This window comes from Alligator sinensis, unplaced genomic scaffold, assembly GCF_000455745.1.
Source record: "Alligator sinensis unplaced genomic scaffold, ASM45574v1 scaffold122_2, whole genome shotgun sequence".
Taxonomy (NCBI): Eukaryota; Metazoa; Chordata; order Crocodylia; family Alligatoridae; genus Alligator; species Alligator sinensis.
The window spans coordinates 177,519-195,997 of NW_005841984.1; positions in this window are offsets into that span (position 1 = coordinate 177,519).

Genomic DNA, 18,479 nt, shown 5'->3' on the forward strand with positions numbered 1-18,479 from the left:
CTTGAATGCACACTGGGGCATGGGGGCAGAGGGCAACGGGTTGGGAGCGAGGGGCACTGGGTTGGGACTGGCCATCGATGTTTACAGATGGGTCCTGGTACAAAAGAGATTGAACACCACTGCTCTAGACTTCACTGGAGGCAACAGCTATAGAGTGTAGGGCAAGATAAAACGCAGGGCCTAGCTCTCCTTTTCCAGATAAACCTGCTACCCCTCCTGGGAAATCTAGAGAGAGATCACTCCTGCAACACCCTGAGCAGTAAAGAAATATTTTCACTTTGGTGTGAACTTGGTCATTTTATTTACCGATACTGAAAAAAGATATTACTTTCAAAACCAACCAGGTCTGTATTTTACTGATGGCTAGGACTGGCTTCATAAGGGGGATCACTCCTTTTTTTCCTCCCAAAGAAAAAAGTTCAAACCCAGGAAAACTAAAAATTCAAGGAAAGGGGGTTCTCTCTACCTCATACAAAGTAAACTGGTTACTGCCGTTTGGCTTTGGAAGTCATAAGTGGAGCACAGCCAGCAACTAAAATATAGCAGATGACTGTCCTTCTCCACACATTTAAAAGCAATCTACTAAAAATGTGTCCTTCCCCCCCCGCCTCCCCCGTGAACGTTTTTGTAGGGCGGAGTGCGGAAGGTGATTCCCTCTCCACCCTTAAATAAATATTTACACAGCATTTTTACATTTACCTTAAGGAGAAATACTGAGGCTGTTCAGAAAGCTTGTGGTAGGAAATAAGAACTGAAAACAATCTTCATTAAACTTTTGGCTCTGAATGTGATGTCGTGGGCTTGGTATGTATCACGGGTTTTGAATGAAACAAATGTCCACATAGCAAAACACAAATTTTACTCTCTATCTTCACAATGTATCTTTGTGTTTCTCAGGAAGGTAGAGGAGGAAGAACTTTTATTGCTTTGGGAGGGTACATTAAATACGTCCACTGTCCTCTCAACCTCCTCTAAAAAAAGTGGTGGGATAGGGAGAGGATACTGTATCTTAGGAAAAAATGCATAACGTGATGGGCACAAAGGGAAACTGTAATGTGTGACAGAACAAACCCTTCTTTATACAGACTCTATTTGTGAGAGAAATTCAAAGTTATGGTTTCATGGTTTGCGAAAAACTGAACTAGCTCTGTCAAATAGTTTCCAATTTTCTGTAAATACAGAATTTAGACTTGTTCGTTTTTCCCCTCCCTGGCTATGTTTGGTTAAGCCTCGTAATTATAGAATACTTCATTCTAAAGTCACAAATCAAGGCTTTAATACTTTATAAAGGCTGGGCCACAATCGGAAACATCAGCCTTAATTTACCTTACTTACATTTCAAACATATGGAACATATTGGCAACAGGTTATTCTGATAACAAGTCCTGTGTGAGTAACTATAGATTTCTAGGCCAAATAAGATATGTTTACCTCACCGAAGCCTATTCAAGTTACATGTTGATTGTGTGCTTCCCCAGCAAAACTCTGCAGGGTCCATTTGGTTCATCAGAGATGTTAAATTCATCTGGCCCTGTGGACTAGATCTAGACTACTGGACTTCTTACAGTCCAGGTGACCCAAGCTTGCTGATGGGATGAGCGGCAGCAATGTTAGTCTCCCAGGTACTGGCCTCAGCAGCACAGCAGCTCTGGCACTCATGTGGGTTGACAATACCATTGCACACCCCACTGCTCAAAATGGCCTGCATCTCGAGGCATATGTGCTGACTCCATGGGTGTTCTGGGGTTCATGCACTCATGGAAAAGAATTAGTGGGCACTCTGCACCCATAAGCTGTAGCCGTTTCCTGCTTGCAGACATTCTTCCCCCAAGGCTCCGTCCTTGGGCCTATATTCTTTAACATCTTCATTAATAATGTGGACACTGGTATGAGAAGCGGACTGGCCAAGTTTGCTGATGATACCAAACTTTGGGGTAAAACATCCACACCCGAGGACAGGATGATGATCCAGGCGGACCTTGACAGGCTCAGAAAATGGGTGAAAGAAAACCCGATGGCGTTCAACACCAAAAAATGCAAGGTACTTCACCTTGGGAAGAAAAACCTGCAGTATGCTTATAGGCTCGGTAGTGCTATGCTTGCTAGCACCATGGCCGAAAGGGACTTGAGGGTCATGATTGACCACAAGATGAATATGACCCATCAATGTGATGTTGCAGCTGGTAAAGCGAGCAAAACCCTGGCTTGCATCCGCAGATGTTCTCAAGCAAATCCCAGGATGTCATCCTCCCACTGTACTCAGCCTTGGTGAAGGGGCTTTAGTACTGCATCCACTTCTGGGCTCCACAATTTAAAAAGGATGTAGAGAAGCTTGAGAGAGTCCAGGGGAGAGCCACGCACATAATCAGAGGGCAAGAGAACAGGCCTTATGATGAAAGGCTGAGAGCCATGGGACTCTTCAGCCTGGAAAAGTGCAGGCTCAGGGGGGTCCTTGTGGCTGCCTAAAAGTATATAGGTATACATCAGGATCTGGGGGAATGCCTGTTCACTAGAGTGCCCCATGGGATGACAAGGTCAAATGGTCACAAACTCTTCCAAGACCGTTTCAGGTTGGACATAAGGAAGAACTTCTTTACTGTCTATGCCCCCAAGGTCTGGAACAGATTGCCATGACAGGTGGTGCAAGCACCTACTCTGGACTCCTTTAAGAGACATTTCAATGTATATCTTGCTGGGATCCTTTGACCCCAGCTGACTTCTTGCCCCTGGTACAGGGGGCTAGATTCAATTAACTCCTGAGGTCCCTTCCAGCCCTATGTCTATGAAATCTATGAACTCGCCCCAGAGCCCCCCCCTCCCCCCCCATGGTTTACCAGAACAAGCAGTGCATTACTTCAACCCCCCTCTGCAGTGTTTATAAAGATCAGATGCTTCAGTGGGGCTTTTGGTGCTTTTTGCTAAAGCTGATTCAATTCGCTATTAGATAAAAGTGCCAAAAAGCCTCACTAAAGTGCCTGATCTTTATAGATACTGCAGAGCCGGGTTGAAGTAATGCATTGTCTCTTCTGGGCATGTGCAGGGCTCGACATGAGAATGCACTTCATTTAAAGTGACAGGTTGTTTTTTGTTTATTTGCTTGTTTGTTTTACATCTGCAAGCATCCACCAGCAAAAAACAATCAGCACCTGTATCTGGAGGTGGATCTTCTGGATTGCAGGAAGCACCACAAGCTGGCTGTGGCACACAGCATGGAAGTTTAATACTAGTGGAGTATGTACAGGGATCAAAGCTTCTGCCCATATATTCTTTGCATCTACTCATTCAGTGCTATTGGTAATTCTCTTGTCCCACTTCATGCCTGCAGAGTCAAAGTGTGGCTGCTTTTTGTATAGGAGTATAGAAGAGGCTTCCAAAATTCTTCCCCTTCCTTGCAAGGCCCTTATACAAATGTGGCAGTAATCTGGGTCTGAATTTAAAATTACAGTATATATTTGATTCCTAGACATATTTCTCTGGCTTCAATATGTGGAAAGCCTCATCTTACAATCAAATATTAAGTGAAAATGCAGTATCTGCAATCCAAAGGAATGCATTTGGTGAGGCATGGGATGGCGCAGGACCCAGAATAGCGAGGGACCTGGCATGGAGGCAAACAGCAGTGCAGGACCCAATGCAGAAGCATAGGACTTGTTGAGGAGTCACAAGGCAGTTTGGGATCCAAGGTAGCAGTCTTTTCTTAGCTATTAATTCTCTGCAGTCTAAAAAAAGTAAAAATATCTCCTTAGGAATACTGGCTCAGTATTCCTTTCCATATAATTTTAAAACTAAATTGAGTGCTTGTTGTAAAAAGTCATAGAACTAGAACTGACATCACTGACACCAGGTTCCTCACTAGTCACACAGCAGGGGCAGGAACAGTGCCTCCTTCCCTTTGCCCTACCTATTCCACTTGCAACTGAAAGTTCAGGAAAGCCTTGTGTGTAGACAACTCCTTTCTTTTGTATCCTTGTTCTTACAGGTGACTTTGCTGGAATAGTCAGTTTTTGCTCATTTTGATGATAATTTTGCAGTGCGCAGTAGGAATAAGACTGCAACCACCAATTGATTCAGATTAAGCCACCAGAAATATATCAGTTAGATGCATTTACCCACTACCAAAGGATCTCAAAGCACTTTAAAACAATGGCAAAAGCAAAACAAGGGCAATGGGAAAAAAACAGCTATTTGAGATATGCAAAGGATAAGTTACCAGCATGCACTTTTATACCTCTTTCACAAGCCTGCTTCATCTGGAAGTGGTGGAGAAGGGGAAATACAGGCTATCATTAGCTCCCCGCCCGCACCTAAAACTGTGCCTGCAATAGAGATAAGTGGCAAATACTAACTCACAGACATCCAGTCAACTTTTCCCCTTTGTATTAACAAACCACAGTTTAGCATGTCTAATGTCACAATCAGGTCTAAATTGTTTTGGGTAATTAGCTGATTGGGTGGTTAGCTGGACATCAAATAATACTTTCTTTATCCATGATCTTGATACGGTAGTTGGACACTCAATATTTGTTTCAAGCATGGTCAAGATGCAAGAAACACCTTTCACTGTATTTTGAAGTTTCTTGTTCTCCCATTTTCCTGTGCTGTTATACAAAAGAACCCACAGTTATCCTGGAAAAACCCCAAACAAATAACCTCATCACAGTTCTTGGAGAGTGACTGAATTTTAATGATTTATAAAATAATAAAGGATGTGTCTGAATGTGAGTTTCAAAGAGGTTGTTTCAAGTTTCATGTAGTTCAACACAGGGGACTGACACTATTTAAAGAGAAACAAGAACATACAGAGTCATTCTGTAACACTTAAATTATACAAGCATTTCGGAAAGATGAGTTCAAACTGGAACATGTGCAGAGAAGGGTTACTAGGATGGCCAGGGGAATGGAAACTAAAAACTTGGCTTGTTTAGCCAAAGAAAGCTGAGAGGGGTATGGATTGTTCAGTAGAAATATACCTAGGCAGAAGAAAACACTGAGGAAAGAACTATTTAAACAAAAGAATGGCAATATGAAGAGGTGTCATTTTATTTTGTTTCTATCTAGTTTTAAGATGGAGCTTCTTTTATATGATGTAATTGCCTGCAAAGGCAGGGTATTTAACAATCAACAATCAACAATCCAGGATGCCCTTTCCAGTCCTAAATTCCAATACTGCAGTATCTGGCTTAGCACCAAAAAATCATTAGGAATTAAATTGTGAATGTATTGACACCCCTAGGCACTGTTCCAAAGGAGCCCTGGGAGCTAGTATAACTCAGGCACCATTCAAAGGCACAGATCTCCTCTGCTTCCTTTTTTTTTTTTTTTTTTTTTGGGTAGAGGCTCATTAGGAGTAGCAGATGACTAGATCCTCCCGCTGGTCAGTAAAAAGTGAAAGAGAAGACAAGGCTCTAACTAATCCTCCCTGCTGCTGTCATGTACTCTTATGAATTGGAGCCTACAGTCTTAAATAGACTATACAGGTGTGTAAGAGAAGTTTGGGAGAGTAGTGGCTTTTAGACCTCTTTACCTAGCCCAGATTTGCTGGTCTACCCCCACACCTAGTTAAAACAATTAAAAAGAGAGTGAGAAACAAACAATAAGACAAGGCAGGAAAGGTTCTTTGGGTATATGTAATATCTTTTATTAGACCAATGAGAGAAAAGCTGTTGACATCATATACCTTGACTTCCAGAAAGCCTTTGACTTGGTATCCCACAAAGTACTGATCAGAAACCTGGAAGATATCGGGCTCAACTGTGAGGCTGTCAAGTGGGTGCGAAACTGGTTGCGGGGTAGGACACAGAGAGTCCAAATGAATGGATTGGTGTTGTCGTGGTGAGATGTGGGCAGTGGTGTACCCCAGGGGCTGGTACTTGGCCCAGTGCTGTTCAATATCTTCATCAATGATCTGGATGAGGGGGTGAAAAGCTCATTGGCCAAGTTTGTGGATGACAGCAAGATATGGGGTTGTGACACACCTGCAGATAGACTGCAGATACAAGCAGACCTAGACAGGCTGGTATGTTGGGCAGAATGGAACCAGATGAGGTTCAACATAGAGAAATGCAAAGTGCTGCATCTGGGAAGGAAGAACCCCCAGCACACCTACAGGCTGGGCATTGCTAACCTGACCAGCACTACAAATGAAAGGGATCTGGGGATTCATTCAGACCCCAGCATGAATATGAACTGGCAATGTGATGCAGTAGCTGTTAGGGCCAATAAAACACTGGCATGCGTCAATCAATGCATATCCAGTAAATCCAAAGTGATTCTCCCACCTTACTCAACATTGGTGTGGCCGCAGCTGAAGTAGTGCATCCAGTTCTGGGCGCTGCACTTCAAGAAGGACGTGCTAAACCTCAAGAGGGTCCAGAAAAGGGCCACTCGCATGAACATGGACTTGCATAGCAAGCCATACGAGGAGAGGCTGAGGGATCTTGGACTCTTCAGCCTAAAGAAGAGAAGGGACCTGATTGCAGCTTACCACTATATCACAGGTGTACATCAGGGGCTCAGTGAACAACTGTTCACCAGGGCACCCTGGGGGAAAACTAGAAACAACGGCCACAAACTCCTGGAAGATAGTTTCAGGCTGAACATTAGGAAAAACTTCTTTACAACTGGGGTGTCCAGACTATGGAAAAAGCTCCCTCCAGATGTGGTGCAGTCATCTACCCTAGAGGTCTCTAAGAGAAGACTGGATGGTCACCTGGCTGGGGTCATCTGACCCCAGATGTCTTTCCTGCTCATGTAGGGGGCTGGACCCGATGATCCTTTGGGGTCCCTTCCAGCCCTATGATTCTATGATGTTAACTAAATAGTTGGAAAAAAGGTTATTTGCAAGCTTTTGGGCACAGGCACTCTTTGTCAGGCATAGGGAGACTCTGCTGCTGTTACATATTCTCCAAGGTAGAAGAGAAGCTAATTTACAACATGCAGGTCTGTGAAAATGCAAATAAGTTGAAGTTTGGAAGACAATGGGTAGAGCTGGGAGACGGGGATGGGGAAGGGAAGGGAAGCAAATGAGACAAGAATTTTTGTGATATCTTTTGTTGGACCAACTATACCTCTCATACAGCCCCTGGATCATCACAGCTACAAGAACACTCCAGCCCTAGAAAGTATTATAACAACATATAAATGGTTTGGTATTTTTAATACTAATAAATACATAAGTATTTAATTTTTTTTAGCTTATTCAAATAGGCTAAGAAAACTTTACACCGTTGTATACATCTTATAGTAATATAACAGATCATACCAGGGCATGTCTACATGTTTATTAATGTGCCTTTGCTACTGCACATTAAGTTTGGTACCTCTATATGAGGTAATAGATAAAAATGAAGTAGCAAAGGCAAACTTTTTTGTGCCATTTAATGCGCAGTAGACTAATTCTACCATGCATTAGTGAATTAGTACAGTTTTTACCCTGATGCACTAATGTGCGGTAGAATGGTCCACTGCGCATTAAGGTGTCTCATGTAGACACATCCCCAGTAAAATCTTACTAAGGAATTCTGATTAATAAACCATTGATTTGCACTGGGGAAATGTGACAGTTTACTTCAGGGCTCTGCTGTCTTGAATTATGATTACATTTATTAAAGTTACTGTTGAACTTGAAGTTCTAATTCAGAAATCTTGGCTTTCCAATATATTTTTCCTGTGTACAATACAAATTTAGAAATACATTTCATAAGAGTTTGTGTTGATTAAACCAAGTCCAAACTGCTTTAAAATCAAGCTGATCAACTGTGTAAACAATTAATAGAGAAGGTTTCATAGTTACAAAAAATTATGTGGAAAACTAAACAACAGTAATACATGCAAGGTTAACCCTCACCCATTCTCTTGAAACCATAACCATTGTTGTTCTCATGGGGTATCTTGTTACCCTGCAATTCAACATTGTTTTATCTCAGGGGGTAACTTCTTACTTCACCCGTATGAACAAAATAGAACCAGTGACAACAGTATACATATACCAAAAACTATTTATTAAATATACAGATTGTTTGAAAGACTATTTATGATGATTTGAACCCAAAATATTATTTAACTAGAACTATGAACAAAATTTAAACTTTTTTTTCGAGTTTCAAAATGTGAATGAATAATTTGCTAAGGCTGCAGTTCACACTATTTTCAAACTAACAGTTACTTCCAAAAACATTTCCTAACTGTTTAAACTAAATATTGTATTCCTCACAAAGCAGCAGTGATGTACTATGGTGCCCACAAGCAAATTGCTTACAATCTTCACATCGTTTCTGGGTTTTGCAGTCATCTGTCCTTGGACAAAAAGCATAATGTCCACTTATGCTTGCAGAAGGTTCTACTGGGGTGTATTGTGGCAATTTGTAATTTAGGGCAGTCATACCAGACTTGACGTACTTAGACAGGTGACTTGTATCCATCATTCTTCTTTTTATTTGTCCATCGATCAACTGTTCTCCAAGCTCCTGCAAAAAAAGTACCGTCTTCTTAAATGTGATCTTTGCTTCCAGTTTGCATTGTGGCCTAGCTAAATGATGAGGCTGGCAATGGCAGCCACACCCAGCATATTGAAAAATAGTGTCATTGGACACCTGTTGATTTTCTATCTGCAGGTGGTCATACAGACTAAGTGGTCAAGGTTATCCACTCCACCCTTGTTTTTATTGTAGTCATGGATGATGTCTGGCTTTCTTTGCTCTCCACCCACTGACAGGTCATGGAACATGCTTGTTCTTTGGAACATAGGAAATGAGGGTGAGTTCCCCATCAAAAGCAAAAATGGATGAAAAAGTTTCCCTTCTTTGATTTGCTTGCATTTCATTTGGGATATTGGCCTTGATTTTCCTAATCATATCCATGTAGTTCAAGTCCTGCTGTAGCAGTCTTTTAGCCAGGTGAAGAAATTGTGAAGAAATTGTCACCCACAATATTCCTTCCCATCTTGTACCAGGGATGAACCAGTTTTTCAATGACCTGGGTAACAAGATTACCTTGTTGTGGAGCTTCTGGTTGCTTGCCCAGGTAGATGTCTCCAGGCAGGGGGAATGATGTTGCTGCATCACAGCGCCACCAAATTTTCAAACCATATTTGGCAGGCTTGGTGGGTACATACTATCTGAAGGGACAGCAAACCCTGAACACAATGAGCTGCTCATCAACTGTCAGGTGTATTCCTGGAATATACTATTTCCTGAGCTGCTCCACAAATTGTGTCCAAATATCTCTGAAGTCAGGAAGCCCGTATACAGCTCTCCTTTCCTCAAATGTTTGATGTCAAATCTCAGGTAGTTGGTGATTTGATGGAATCATTTTAAACTCATGGTGGCACAATAGCAAGGACACCCAGTGCATTACTCCCACAATTCCTCCAGTGCCTCATGACCACCGTGGTATAAACCATTCAGCAATAGGAGGCCAATGTAGGCTTTCAGCTCTGTTTTATCCAGCTTTTTTCTCTCCTTTCTATTTTCAGGATGGCTATCATTCCACTCCCTGAATCTTCTTTCTGCCTCTCTATTTGTTTCTGTTATGATAACAGTCAGGATATCTTGTGAGAGAAACAGGTGGAACGTTTCCACCACTGTGTCTTTATTACTTTCTCTTGTTGGCCCAGCACTTTCATGGACTATGTCCTTGGCTGTTCTCTGATGATGTATTAGCTGTGGACTTTTTTCCCACACTCTGACATTCCTCCCTCTGAAGGTGTCATCATCTGCAATGTTTTCTGGGGGTAAACAAGTTACCCCAATGTGTTAACATGGGCTTGGGGTAAGTTGTTATTCTGTATGGAAAAGCACATTCATGTCTGGGGTGACGTTACCCTGGGCGATTTTTCATCCACAGAGAGCAAACCATTTATGTAAGCTGGCTGTTCTTTGGGGATATTGTGCACTGTGGTGCCAGTGACAATATCCTAAAAAGATTTTTTTTTTAATTTATTCACTTTAAGATACTGCACAAAATATGCATCTAGAGTAGGAAATTACCCCATGGGAACATATGAAGGTTAAGCTTCTTAGGTAAAAATATATTTTTTGACTATAAACTCCCCCTCCCCCCCGCCCCATATTTTGCCCTCATTTTCATGTACATGGATGTTTCCACAGATCCACATGCAAGGCAGAGTTTGGTCCTAACAGCTTATGTCAGTGTCATTCGATACTAGTTAAACTGTTGTGCAGTTAACACCATACTTAGGTTTACCTTTAGCACTATTCTGATTCTTATTTCTCTTGTCATTTGTAATATAGGCTTGAGCATTTGGTAGCTGGCTAGCTGGGTCAAATTGGAAGAAGTAGGACAAGCTAGCAAAGCCACTCTGAATCCAAGATAAATGGCTTTTTGGGTAATTTCATATCTTCTCTAAAACAAATTGGTCACTTTAATTCCTAATCTACTATTTAGAAAAAAAATGCCCTTCTCTGACCTGCAAGCTGGACCTTTGCCTTTCTTGGCAGGCAAAAATTCAGCATGATGGTGCTGTATTCATTATTAGTGAGGAATGTCAATATCTGTCTGGGCGAGGGGCCAGCATCTTTTATTTTAGCCAAATGATGGTCAGACATGCTCATAAAGCTTCCTTGATATTGATGCTTTCTCTGAATGTTGCTTCATCTCTGTCCTTTCTAAAATAGGCAAGGTTATTCACAAGTTGTAGAAAAGCATTTATTTAAGACTGTGAGATTTCACTTTATTTTTGACCCTTTAAAGTCTGGTTTCTGGTTTCAGACTAGATGGAGACTGCAAAACTGTCCAAATTGTCCATGCTAAATCTTATAAATGCCACTTCCTCTAATATTAAATATTATGCACAGGGAGATGGGATTGCAGTTAACTGTCATGCCCTTCTAAGAAGTCCAGTAAGTACTGTTAAGAAGGACTGTTACCCTAAACACATTTGCCCTGAAAACGTGTTAAACTCCTCAAGAGTTTTACTGTATTACCCTTTAAAGACAATGTGGCCTGAATCCAAAATGGGACAAGAAGTAATAGGAAGAGCTGGTTGAGATAGTGTGTATTCCTTCAGTCAAGTTTAGATTATTTCAATATGTTTCACACTGTGGGCTTCTCAGTTGTTTCTGTGGTTTCGGAAAGTATTTATTTATTTGATTTATATACTTCCCTAAACAAAAAAGGTTCAGTGCAGTAGCAAATGTTAAAATTATTTGTTTGTATTTTTGACTGGCATGAAGACTATGACCTTTCCTATTCTATATGGACCCTGACCCAGTATCACCTCCAGACTGGAGTGCTGCAGTATATGCTCCTTGAGGCACTAAAACCTCACTGAAAAACTCAGAACATTAAGCTATTGCTGAATGCAGCTATTGTCTTCAATGATGGTGTGGTGAAATCATCACATTATTTCTATCATCAACTATAAACCACACAGTGTTCCAGTGTTGAATTTTAAGCTGCAAAACCCTGTATGAATTAAATGCTGGGTATTTTATGGGTGATTTTTAGTGACTTTTAGTGGAGTAGTTACAATTATTGAATTGCATTCTTTGCTGGTACAACAAAGCCTTAATGCTTCCCTTCAAGGCATGGTACAAGGTTTATCATCTGGTCACACCTTCCTTCGAAATGTAACATGGAATTAGTTTCTGAGACACACTAAGGAATTATTTATTATGACATTGTACATGAGTTTAATATTTTTGTATACATCTAAGAGCATTCCATGAATGAAACTAAGTACAAGAACGTGTTAATAGTCTAATATGACATATTCTTTACATTCCAAAATATATATATACATTCCTCATTCAGGTCAGGGAACTGAAAAAAAAATAGATGTGACCTTGTGAACTTCTAATTGGGAAATATGAAACTTATTCCATAATAATAATGGTAATTAGATAGGTGCTAGAAGCCTAATCTAAGGTAAATTGGGGTAGGAAGAGGGTCAGGCAGGATAAGGGTGGGGCTAATGGGAAATTGGGGGGCTAGTGGAGCCTGTGAGAGGGGAGGTTGGGGAGGAACATGGGGGTTGATAGGATTGGTGGGCTCTCCCCCTCCCCCACCAGGGGCTATTTTTAGCTCCCCGCCCAGATGAACAACTCTCCACCCAGCAAGCCAGCCTCCCCCAGTCCCACCTGCTCCTCCTCCCACCCCAAGTTACTTCCATTGACTCCCAGCACTGGCTGGTAAACCAGCATCAGGAGCTGCTTGCAGGATCTGGGGGTTTGGTGGGTTCAGAGTAGGGGCTGGATGGCCCTTAGGGAGGGTTGTCTGTCTGGGGATGTGGGGAGGGGTTGAGGGTGGGGGGCTAAAAATAGCCCAATGTCATGGGTGAATTGGAAAAGGAGAGCATTATGGCTGGAGCCAACAGCTAGATTTTCCCAGCTCTGGGGCTGTGCTCCAGACATGTACAGAAGTTCAGTTACCATACCCTATCTACATTTAGTGCACCTCTGAGATACAGATAAAATAGATCCAGTCAGTTATTTTTTGACCAGTTTAACCTCCTTGGAACTTCTGTACAGTTTGCATTTAGATTGACCTAACTAGGGATCTAAGTGTAAGGTCTGCACGTGGGTTAACTAAGTTACATTGAGTGGCCATTTTTAATGTGATCTAACATCCGTCTAACCTCCTCATATGTCTGTATGTACGCTTGGGTTATTACTTACTCCCTCTCATGAGGAGGTCCTACACAATTGGAGGTCCAATGAGTAAAGGGCACCCTTAGCCAGAGTGCCCAGGCAGATGTTAGAGCTGATGCTCAAGAAACTTTTAAAAGGACTTGAGAGATATTGTGTATGCTTCTTTTTATAGTGTCCTTAATCATCCTTTTAGTAGCTTGATGGAGACTGACTGGTGTGGCATAGATGTGTCAGAGGAGGGCAGCCAGTGAAAGTCTGATATAAACTTCTGAGAATAGCAAACCAGAAAATCTGAGATCCTCATACTGAATTACACTTGGAAAATGTATGAAAAGCTATTATTTCATTAGGCTATACCACATAACACCTATTCTAACCTGAGGAAAATAGGTCATAAAATCTTTATTTTAAATGCTGTGCAAAGTGCTCAAAATCCTGAAGGCTTCCACATCATGCAAAAGAGATCAAATACATATTAAAAGAAACAGGACAGTTTGTTTCAGATGTAAATGCAAAAAAGCAGGCAGATGTAGTCGTCTTAGTTCTTCAAATGCAACAGTTGTTTTAAATACAGTGAAGGCTTTGATGAACACTAATTTTAGGCAGCTCCTCGAGATCTTAACCCCTGCATCATCCACACATTAACATCTGAAACTAGTTTTAAGCACAGGTTATGTGGCATAAAGCTTTGCCACTCCAGGGCAGGTTTATCTCTGATCCACATTACTCAGTTCATATTCCATTAATGTGTAGCCATTACCCAAAGATGAGCTGCCTAAGTTGCAGTCCTCCAGCATCCAAGGATGCAGTCTTCCCTCCCTCACCCTCCTGTTCTGTGTGGACAGACTTTCTGCCTCCTGAATTCTACTGCCCAGAGGATGGCTCTGGCCCCAAGCCAACTCCACCTCTTGCTCCCAAAGGTGTGACCTTCCCACTCCCAGGGGTGTAACACCATGCAAACATCCTGCAGAGTACATGCCAGCTGGCCAGGTTACAGGGCATGGATGGGTCCAGGAGTGGGGTCTGACCTCAACACCTTCAGAAAAGTCAGGAGAGAATTTTTAAATAATTTATTTAAACAAGTTATTAAAGCAAAGTAATGTTCATAATTTTATTCTAATAATCTCATCAAAGCTGCGATTGAATGGAGATTTAACAGAATTTTAAAATCCAAGATATTGACATATCTTATAACTTACAATACCTTTCACTAGATGGATGTGTTATCAGCATTTATAATCACAGCTTTCAAAGAACCTGAATACCAGACTTGTTGATGAGAACACCTCAAATTCTCTTAAGGCATAGAAAACAAGAGGGACAGCTTTAAAGAAACAATCAGTGCCCTTTTTGAGACAAGGAAGCTATGTGAGGCATCTAAAACCAAAGGAACACTTGAATAGAGTTACAAATATGTATATGTATATGTACTAATGAAACTTTCATGATGGACAAGGTCATTATGCAGAACCGAGACCTGTATGCTGGTTAAAAGATTGCAAGTTCTTTTTACCCTGAATTAAAAAAAAACTTTACCCCAAATAGATAGGATTGAAAAAGTTTTATCTGAGAAATGAAAAGGGATAAAGAGATTACTTTCTGTAAAATGGCAGGGTTGGCTGAAATTCGACAGCTGAATTAAAGCCAAATTGGTAACACAGATGTAAAAGCAAATTATCTCAATTGTGGAGGGGAGCAGTGTGTTTTTTTTTTTTTTACTTAATTTTCCCTAACAATGCCTGCACAAGGAGTTTCCCATAAAATATTTGTTGAACTTTACAAAGCAGTTAGCCAAGACCATGGACCTTCTTTGGGCTTGGGAGGCTAGGTATACAATAATCACATAGATGGAACAAGAACAGTCAATATGTTTCTTTTGAAATCTCCTTTTGGGACTGAGAAATGGAGGTTTCTCATATAATGGAATGATCTAGTTGGGGCTGGTCCTGCTCTGAGCAGGCAGTTTGCTTTAGATGACCTCCTGAGATCCCTTCCAACCCTCATTTTCAATGGTTCTATAATAGGGGTATTATATATCTATAATTGAATTACTGGACCATAAGAAGAACAACTAGCTACAACAATCAAAACCACCTAAATTAGTTATGATCTGTTACCATGTGCATAGAGAAGTTAGACTAAAGTAGCTGATAGTTCTTACATGTTTTCTCCCACCAGGGAACTAGCTAGTATTTGGGGGTTATTCTGAGGTTGCAGTACCAAAAAAATCCCCTTCTCAGCAGACTGTATAAGGAGAATCAACTCATTTTATTCAGACAAGTACACTGTAGAGCATCAGATCTTGGGAACTTTTCTGTACCCCTAGTTCCTATCTGAAGGAGGGAGCAATTAATTTAAATTACCATTAAGTTTGACAAATCACACTGTGTTCCACTGAAGAAACAGCATATTGATACCACCACCACTGAAATAAAGATAGGCCAGAACAGACATCTAATTTTTCTTTGTCAAGGTGATCATCAAGCTCCATCTACACCCCTGGGAAAACACTCAGAGTTAAAACACCCACACAAATGCAATGGTGACCCTAAAATTTACAGGGACTCTACCATATATAAAAGCTATTACAGAGCCCAAGTTGGATATGCCTTTTGTGAACATTGTGGAGCACCTTTGATATGATATTTGTAGCCTCTTTTGGAAAACTGTTCCCTTTTTCTTGAGGAAGGGATTAGAGATGATTAATCCCACATAGGATAATAAATTATATTGAATGTATCCTAGCCATGATGTAAAGATCACCCAAAACTTTTAGAGAGACATCAAAGTTCTGGGTCAGTCATAAGTACAAGTTCATGAGGAAGCCAAAGAATAAGCATCAGCACTCTTTTTGGAGAGCTGTCAGGAGACAGGGGATGTTTGAGGGGAGGTGTAAGAGATTTTAACCAATATGGCTTTTGTCCACCATATATCTGAAGAACACACCAAATCCAATGTAGCCCTGACCTTCCAAATAGCCCCTACACAGTTCAGCATTGAGAAAAAGGTTATATATTGAGAGCCTCCCTCTGTTGGCTATTACAGAAGCAGCTCCAATTGATTTATTTTTATTGCTGGGAATGTCACAGCTTATAAGCAATACATTGCTGTACCTTTGTAGCAAGCTTGTAAAAGATGATGCAACTCATCTTGATGCAGGGTCTGCTGTGAGTCTGGTGAACTCTCTGATGGCCCCTATTTTCATTCAGCTGGATGTCCCTCCAGTAGATTGTCTCATAAGACAGAGCAACAGCTCTTGTCCTTGCATAGCCTTTTTAGAATTGGTACTCAATTACAGCAATCATACCTTTGGCACTCAATTTTCTGCTGGCCTGGTTTACAAAGGCACCCTTGGACAATGTGAACTGATCTCTCTGGATGGTTGTGACCTTGATGGCCCTGAATGGAAAAGATAATTTCACTGTGGAGAATTCCTAGCACCTTGGTTTTTCAAGAAAAACTTTTGTTGAACAGTGTAGATGTGAAAATTAAATTGAACCACAGTAAAAATGCCTTCTATTTAACATGTGCCCTGCAAGTACAATTACGCTGGCCTCACTTCTTGTGAAGAAAGTACAGATAGTGCCTGGTATCTGTCTGGACCACATGGAGGTTTTATTTGCTGCTAATGCTAAATACCCAATAGATGGGGCATGGGGGAAGAGGACAGGGGGAAGTGTCTACTGATGGCACTGCCTTCATGGCTGCTGATTGGAAGAAATGATTCTTGTGACAGCTGCCCAAACTGATTATTGTTTTTGTCATGAAGGATGATGCTTTTAGTACGAACTATGCTAAAACACCTTCAGCTTTTAAGCATTCTAATATTTTTGTCCCTTTCCATCATCAGAGAAGAAACTCCTGCCATGCCTTTTCAACCGCAAATGTGAGAGAATTTATGTGAGAGAATACGTGCACCAGGTGCAGATGGCTAGTAAGCACATGAAAAGTCATGCTGTGCTAATCAATTGAAAGGAGTTTGCATGAGGGAACACCTTGTCTGCCCTGGAGTTGTTTCCTGACCAGGATGCATCATCCACTATTAAGGGCTTTACCAACCACTGTTAATATAAATTCCCTCAAATAATTACTCTGTCATCTGTCTCTAAAAATATCACAGAATAAGTGTAATGGCAGTCAATTGTTCACCAAGCTTTATTTGTGCAGACAATTATTCCATTGCAAGTGAAGAACTTTGCACTTTTTCTTATTGACTCTCATCTGATTTGTTTACAAACCATGTTTCTAGTCTATCCAGGGCATTCTGGATCCTAGCCCTGCCTTCCAGTGTCAACATCTCCACACAACTTGGTGTCATCTGCAGATTTCTGAAGCATGCACTCAATCCCATCATCCAAATCATTAATGAAGCTACTTAACAATACTGGATCCAGGGCAGTATTGAAGTAGCCTGGGGAATGCCACTTTATACCTTCTCCCAGCTAACCATTAAGTCATTACTGACTATTAATTGAAGATGACTATTGGGACTGGTGCTACAGGTTTTAGAGTAGGTTCTGAAGTCTTTAATGATGATTTGGGAATCTGCTTCTCTGGAGACTGGCTTTCTTCTGTAGAGCTGCTCACACCTGCTTAGGAAAAATATTTTCCTGAAAAGATTTTTTTATAGAAACTTAGTTAAAAGTATAATTTTACATAATATATTTAGTTGCTTGTTAGTGAAAATGAGACTGCTTAAAAGCAAAGGCTTTGTAAACATCTGGCAAAAATTTTCCTTTTTGATCATTCTTTTTCTTTTAAGCTTATTAACACCCAGATCAAGGAGATGCCAGTGTTTGGGCACAACTAAGGGCAACAACATAATTAGACCACATATCCTGTAAAACTATAAACAGTTATGTCTGTATTTGTTCATGTATGAAAGGCATTCCTTTACAAATCTTGCCCCAATTTATTTTCCCCCACCTCCAACTCCACATTATCCAAAGTATGCCAACCGTTGCTCCTTAGTTTTCCCAGAGGAAAAAGAGCGAAAAAAAATCTATGCTTCAAACTCGCACACACACTATTTCCTCTTTCCCCCTCTATGCAGACTCATGTTATCAAAAGAACAACAAAGACTCTTAGTCTTGACTACAGTAGAATAAAAGCAAACACTCAGGCTACAAGAAACACCCACACAATTTTTCCACAACGATTTTTGTGAAGTTGGTATCAAAAGTATAATAACAATCCCTCTTAGTTTTAAACAGTGTTAATAGCAAACTTGGTTTAAATGATTTTTTATCATATCTTGGTGAATGGTAGTTGGGAATTTGTTACTTCTTCACTAGTCAGATCATCCTACAATTTAGGCAAAATGCTTTTAATTAATCCAGCCTATTAGATATGAAAACAATACTCAGATACATGCATCCTGTAACTAAATTTATATCTAGCACAAACCTGGAACAGCATTTCTGTTCATGATGGACTCAAGTGCAAAGGATGCCTGGCTTAATCTCAGGTTTTTAAACCTTGCCTGATCAATCAGACATGAATGCTTGTAGTTATCACTTTTTAGCCCTGAATCAATCAGGGCAGTTAATGGTGAACTCATGAACCCTGCTACTCTCGAAAAGGCATCATACTTTAACTCTGACCCATTTAACTCTACTTAAGCAGATATCTTTACTATGACCTCCCAATTTAAATAAATTGGATTGATTTAAAAAACATAATCAAGCTGGGAGATCAGAATGCTAAAATGTGTGTATTAAGTGTTTGATGTGAAACAGGTCAGTTAGTTATATTCCTAACAAGCTCTTAAGTCTGCTTCAGAATCACCTTCAGTGCCTTCCTGAATAGATACTTCCGTGGTCTCAGAACCGCTAACAAACAGGCTCTTGGGGGGAAGGAGCTCTAGGGAAA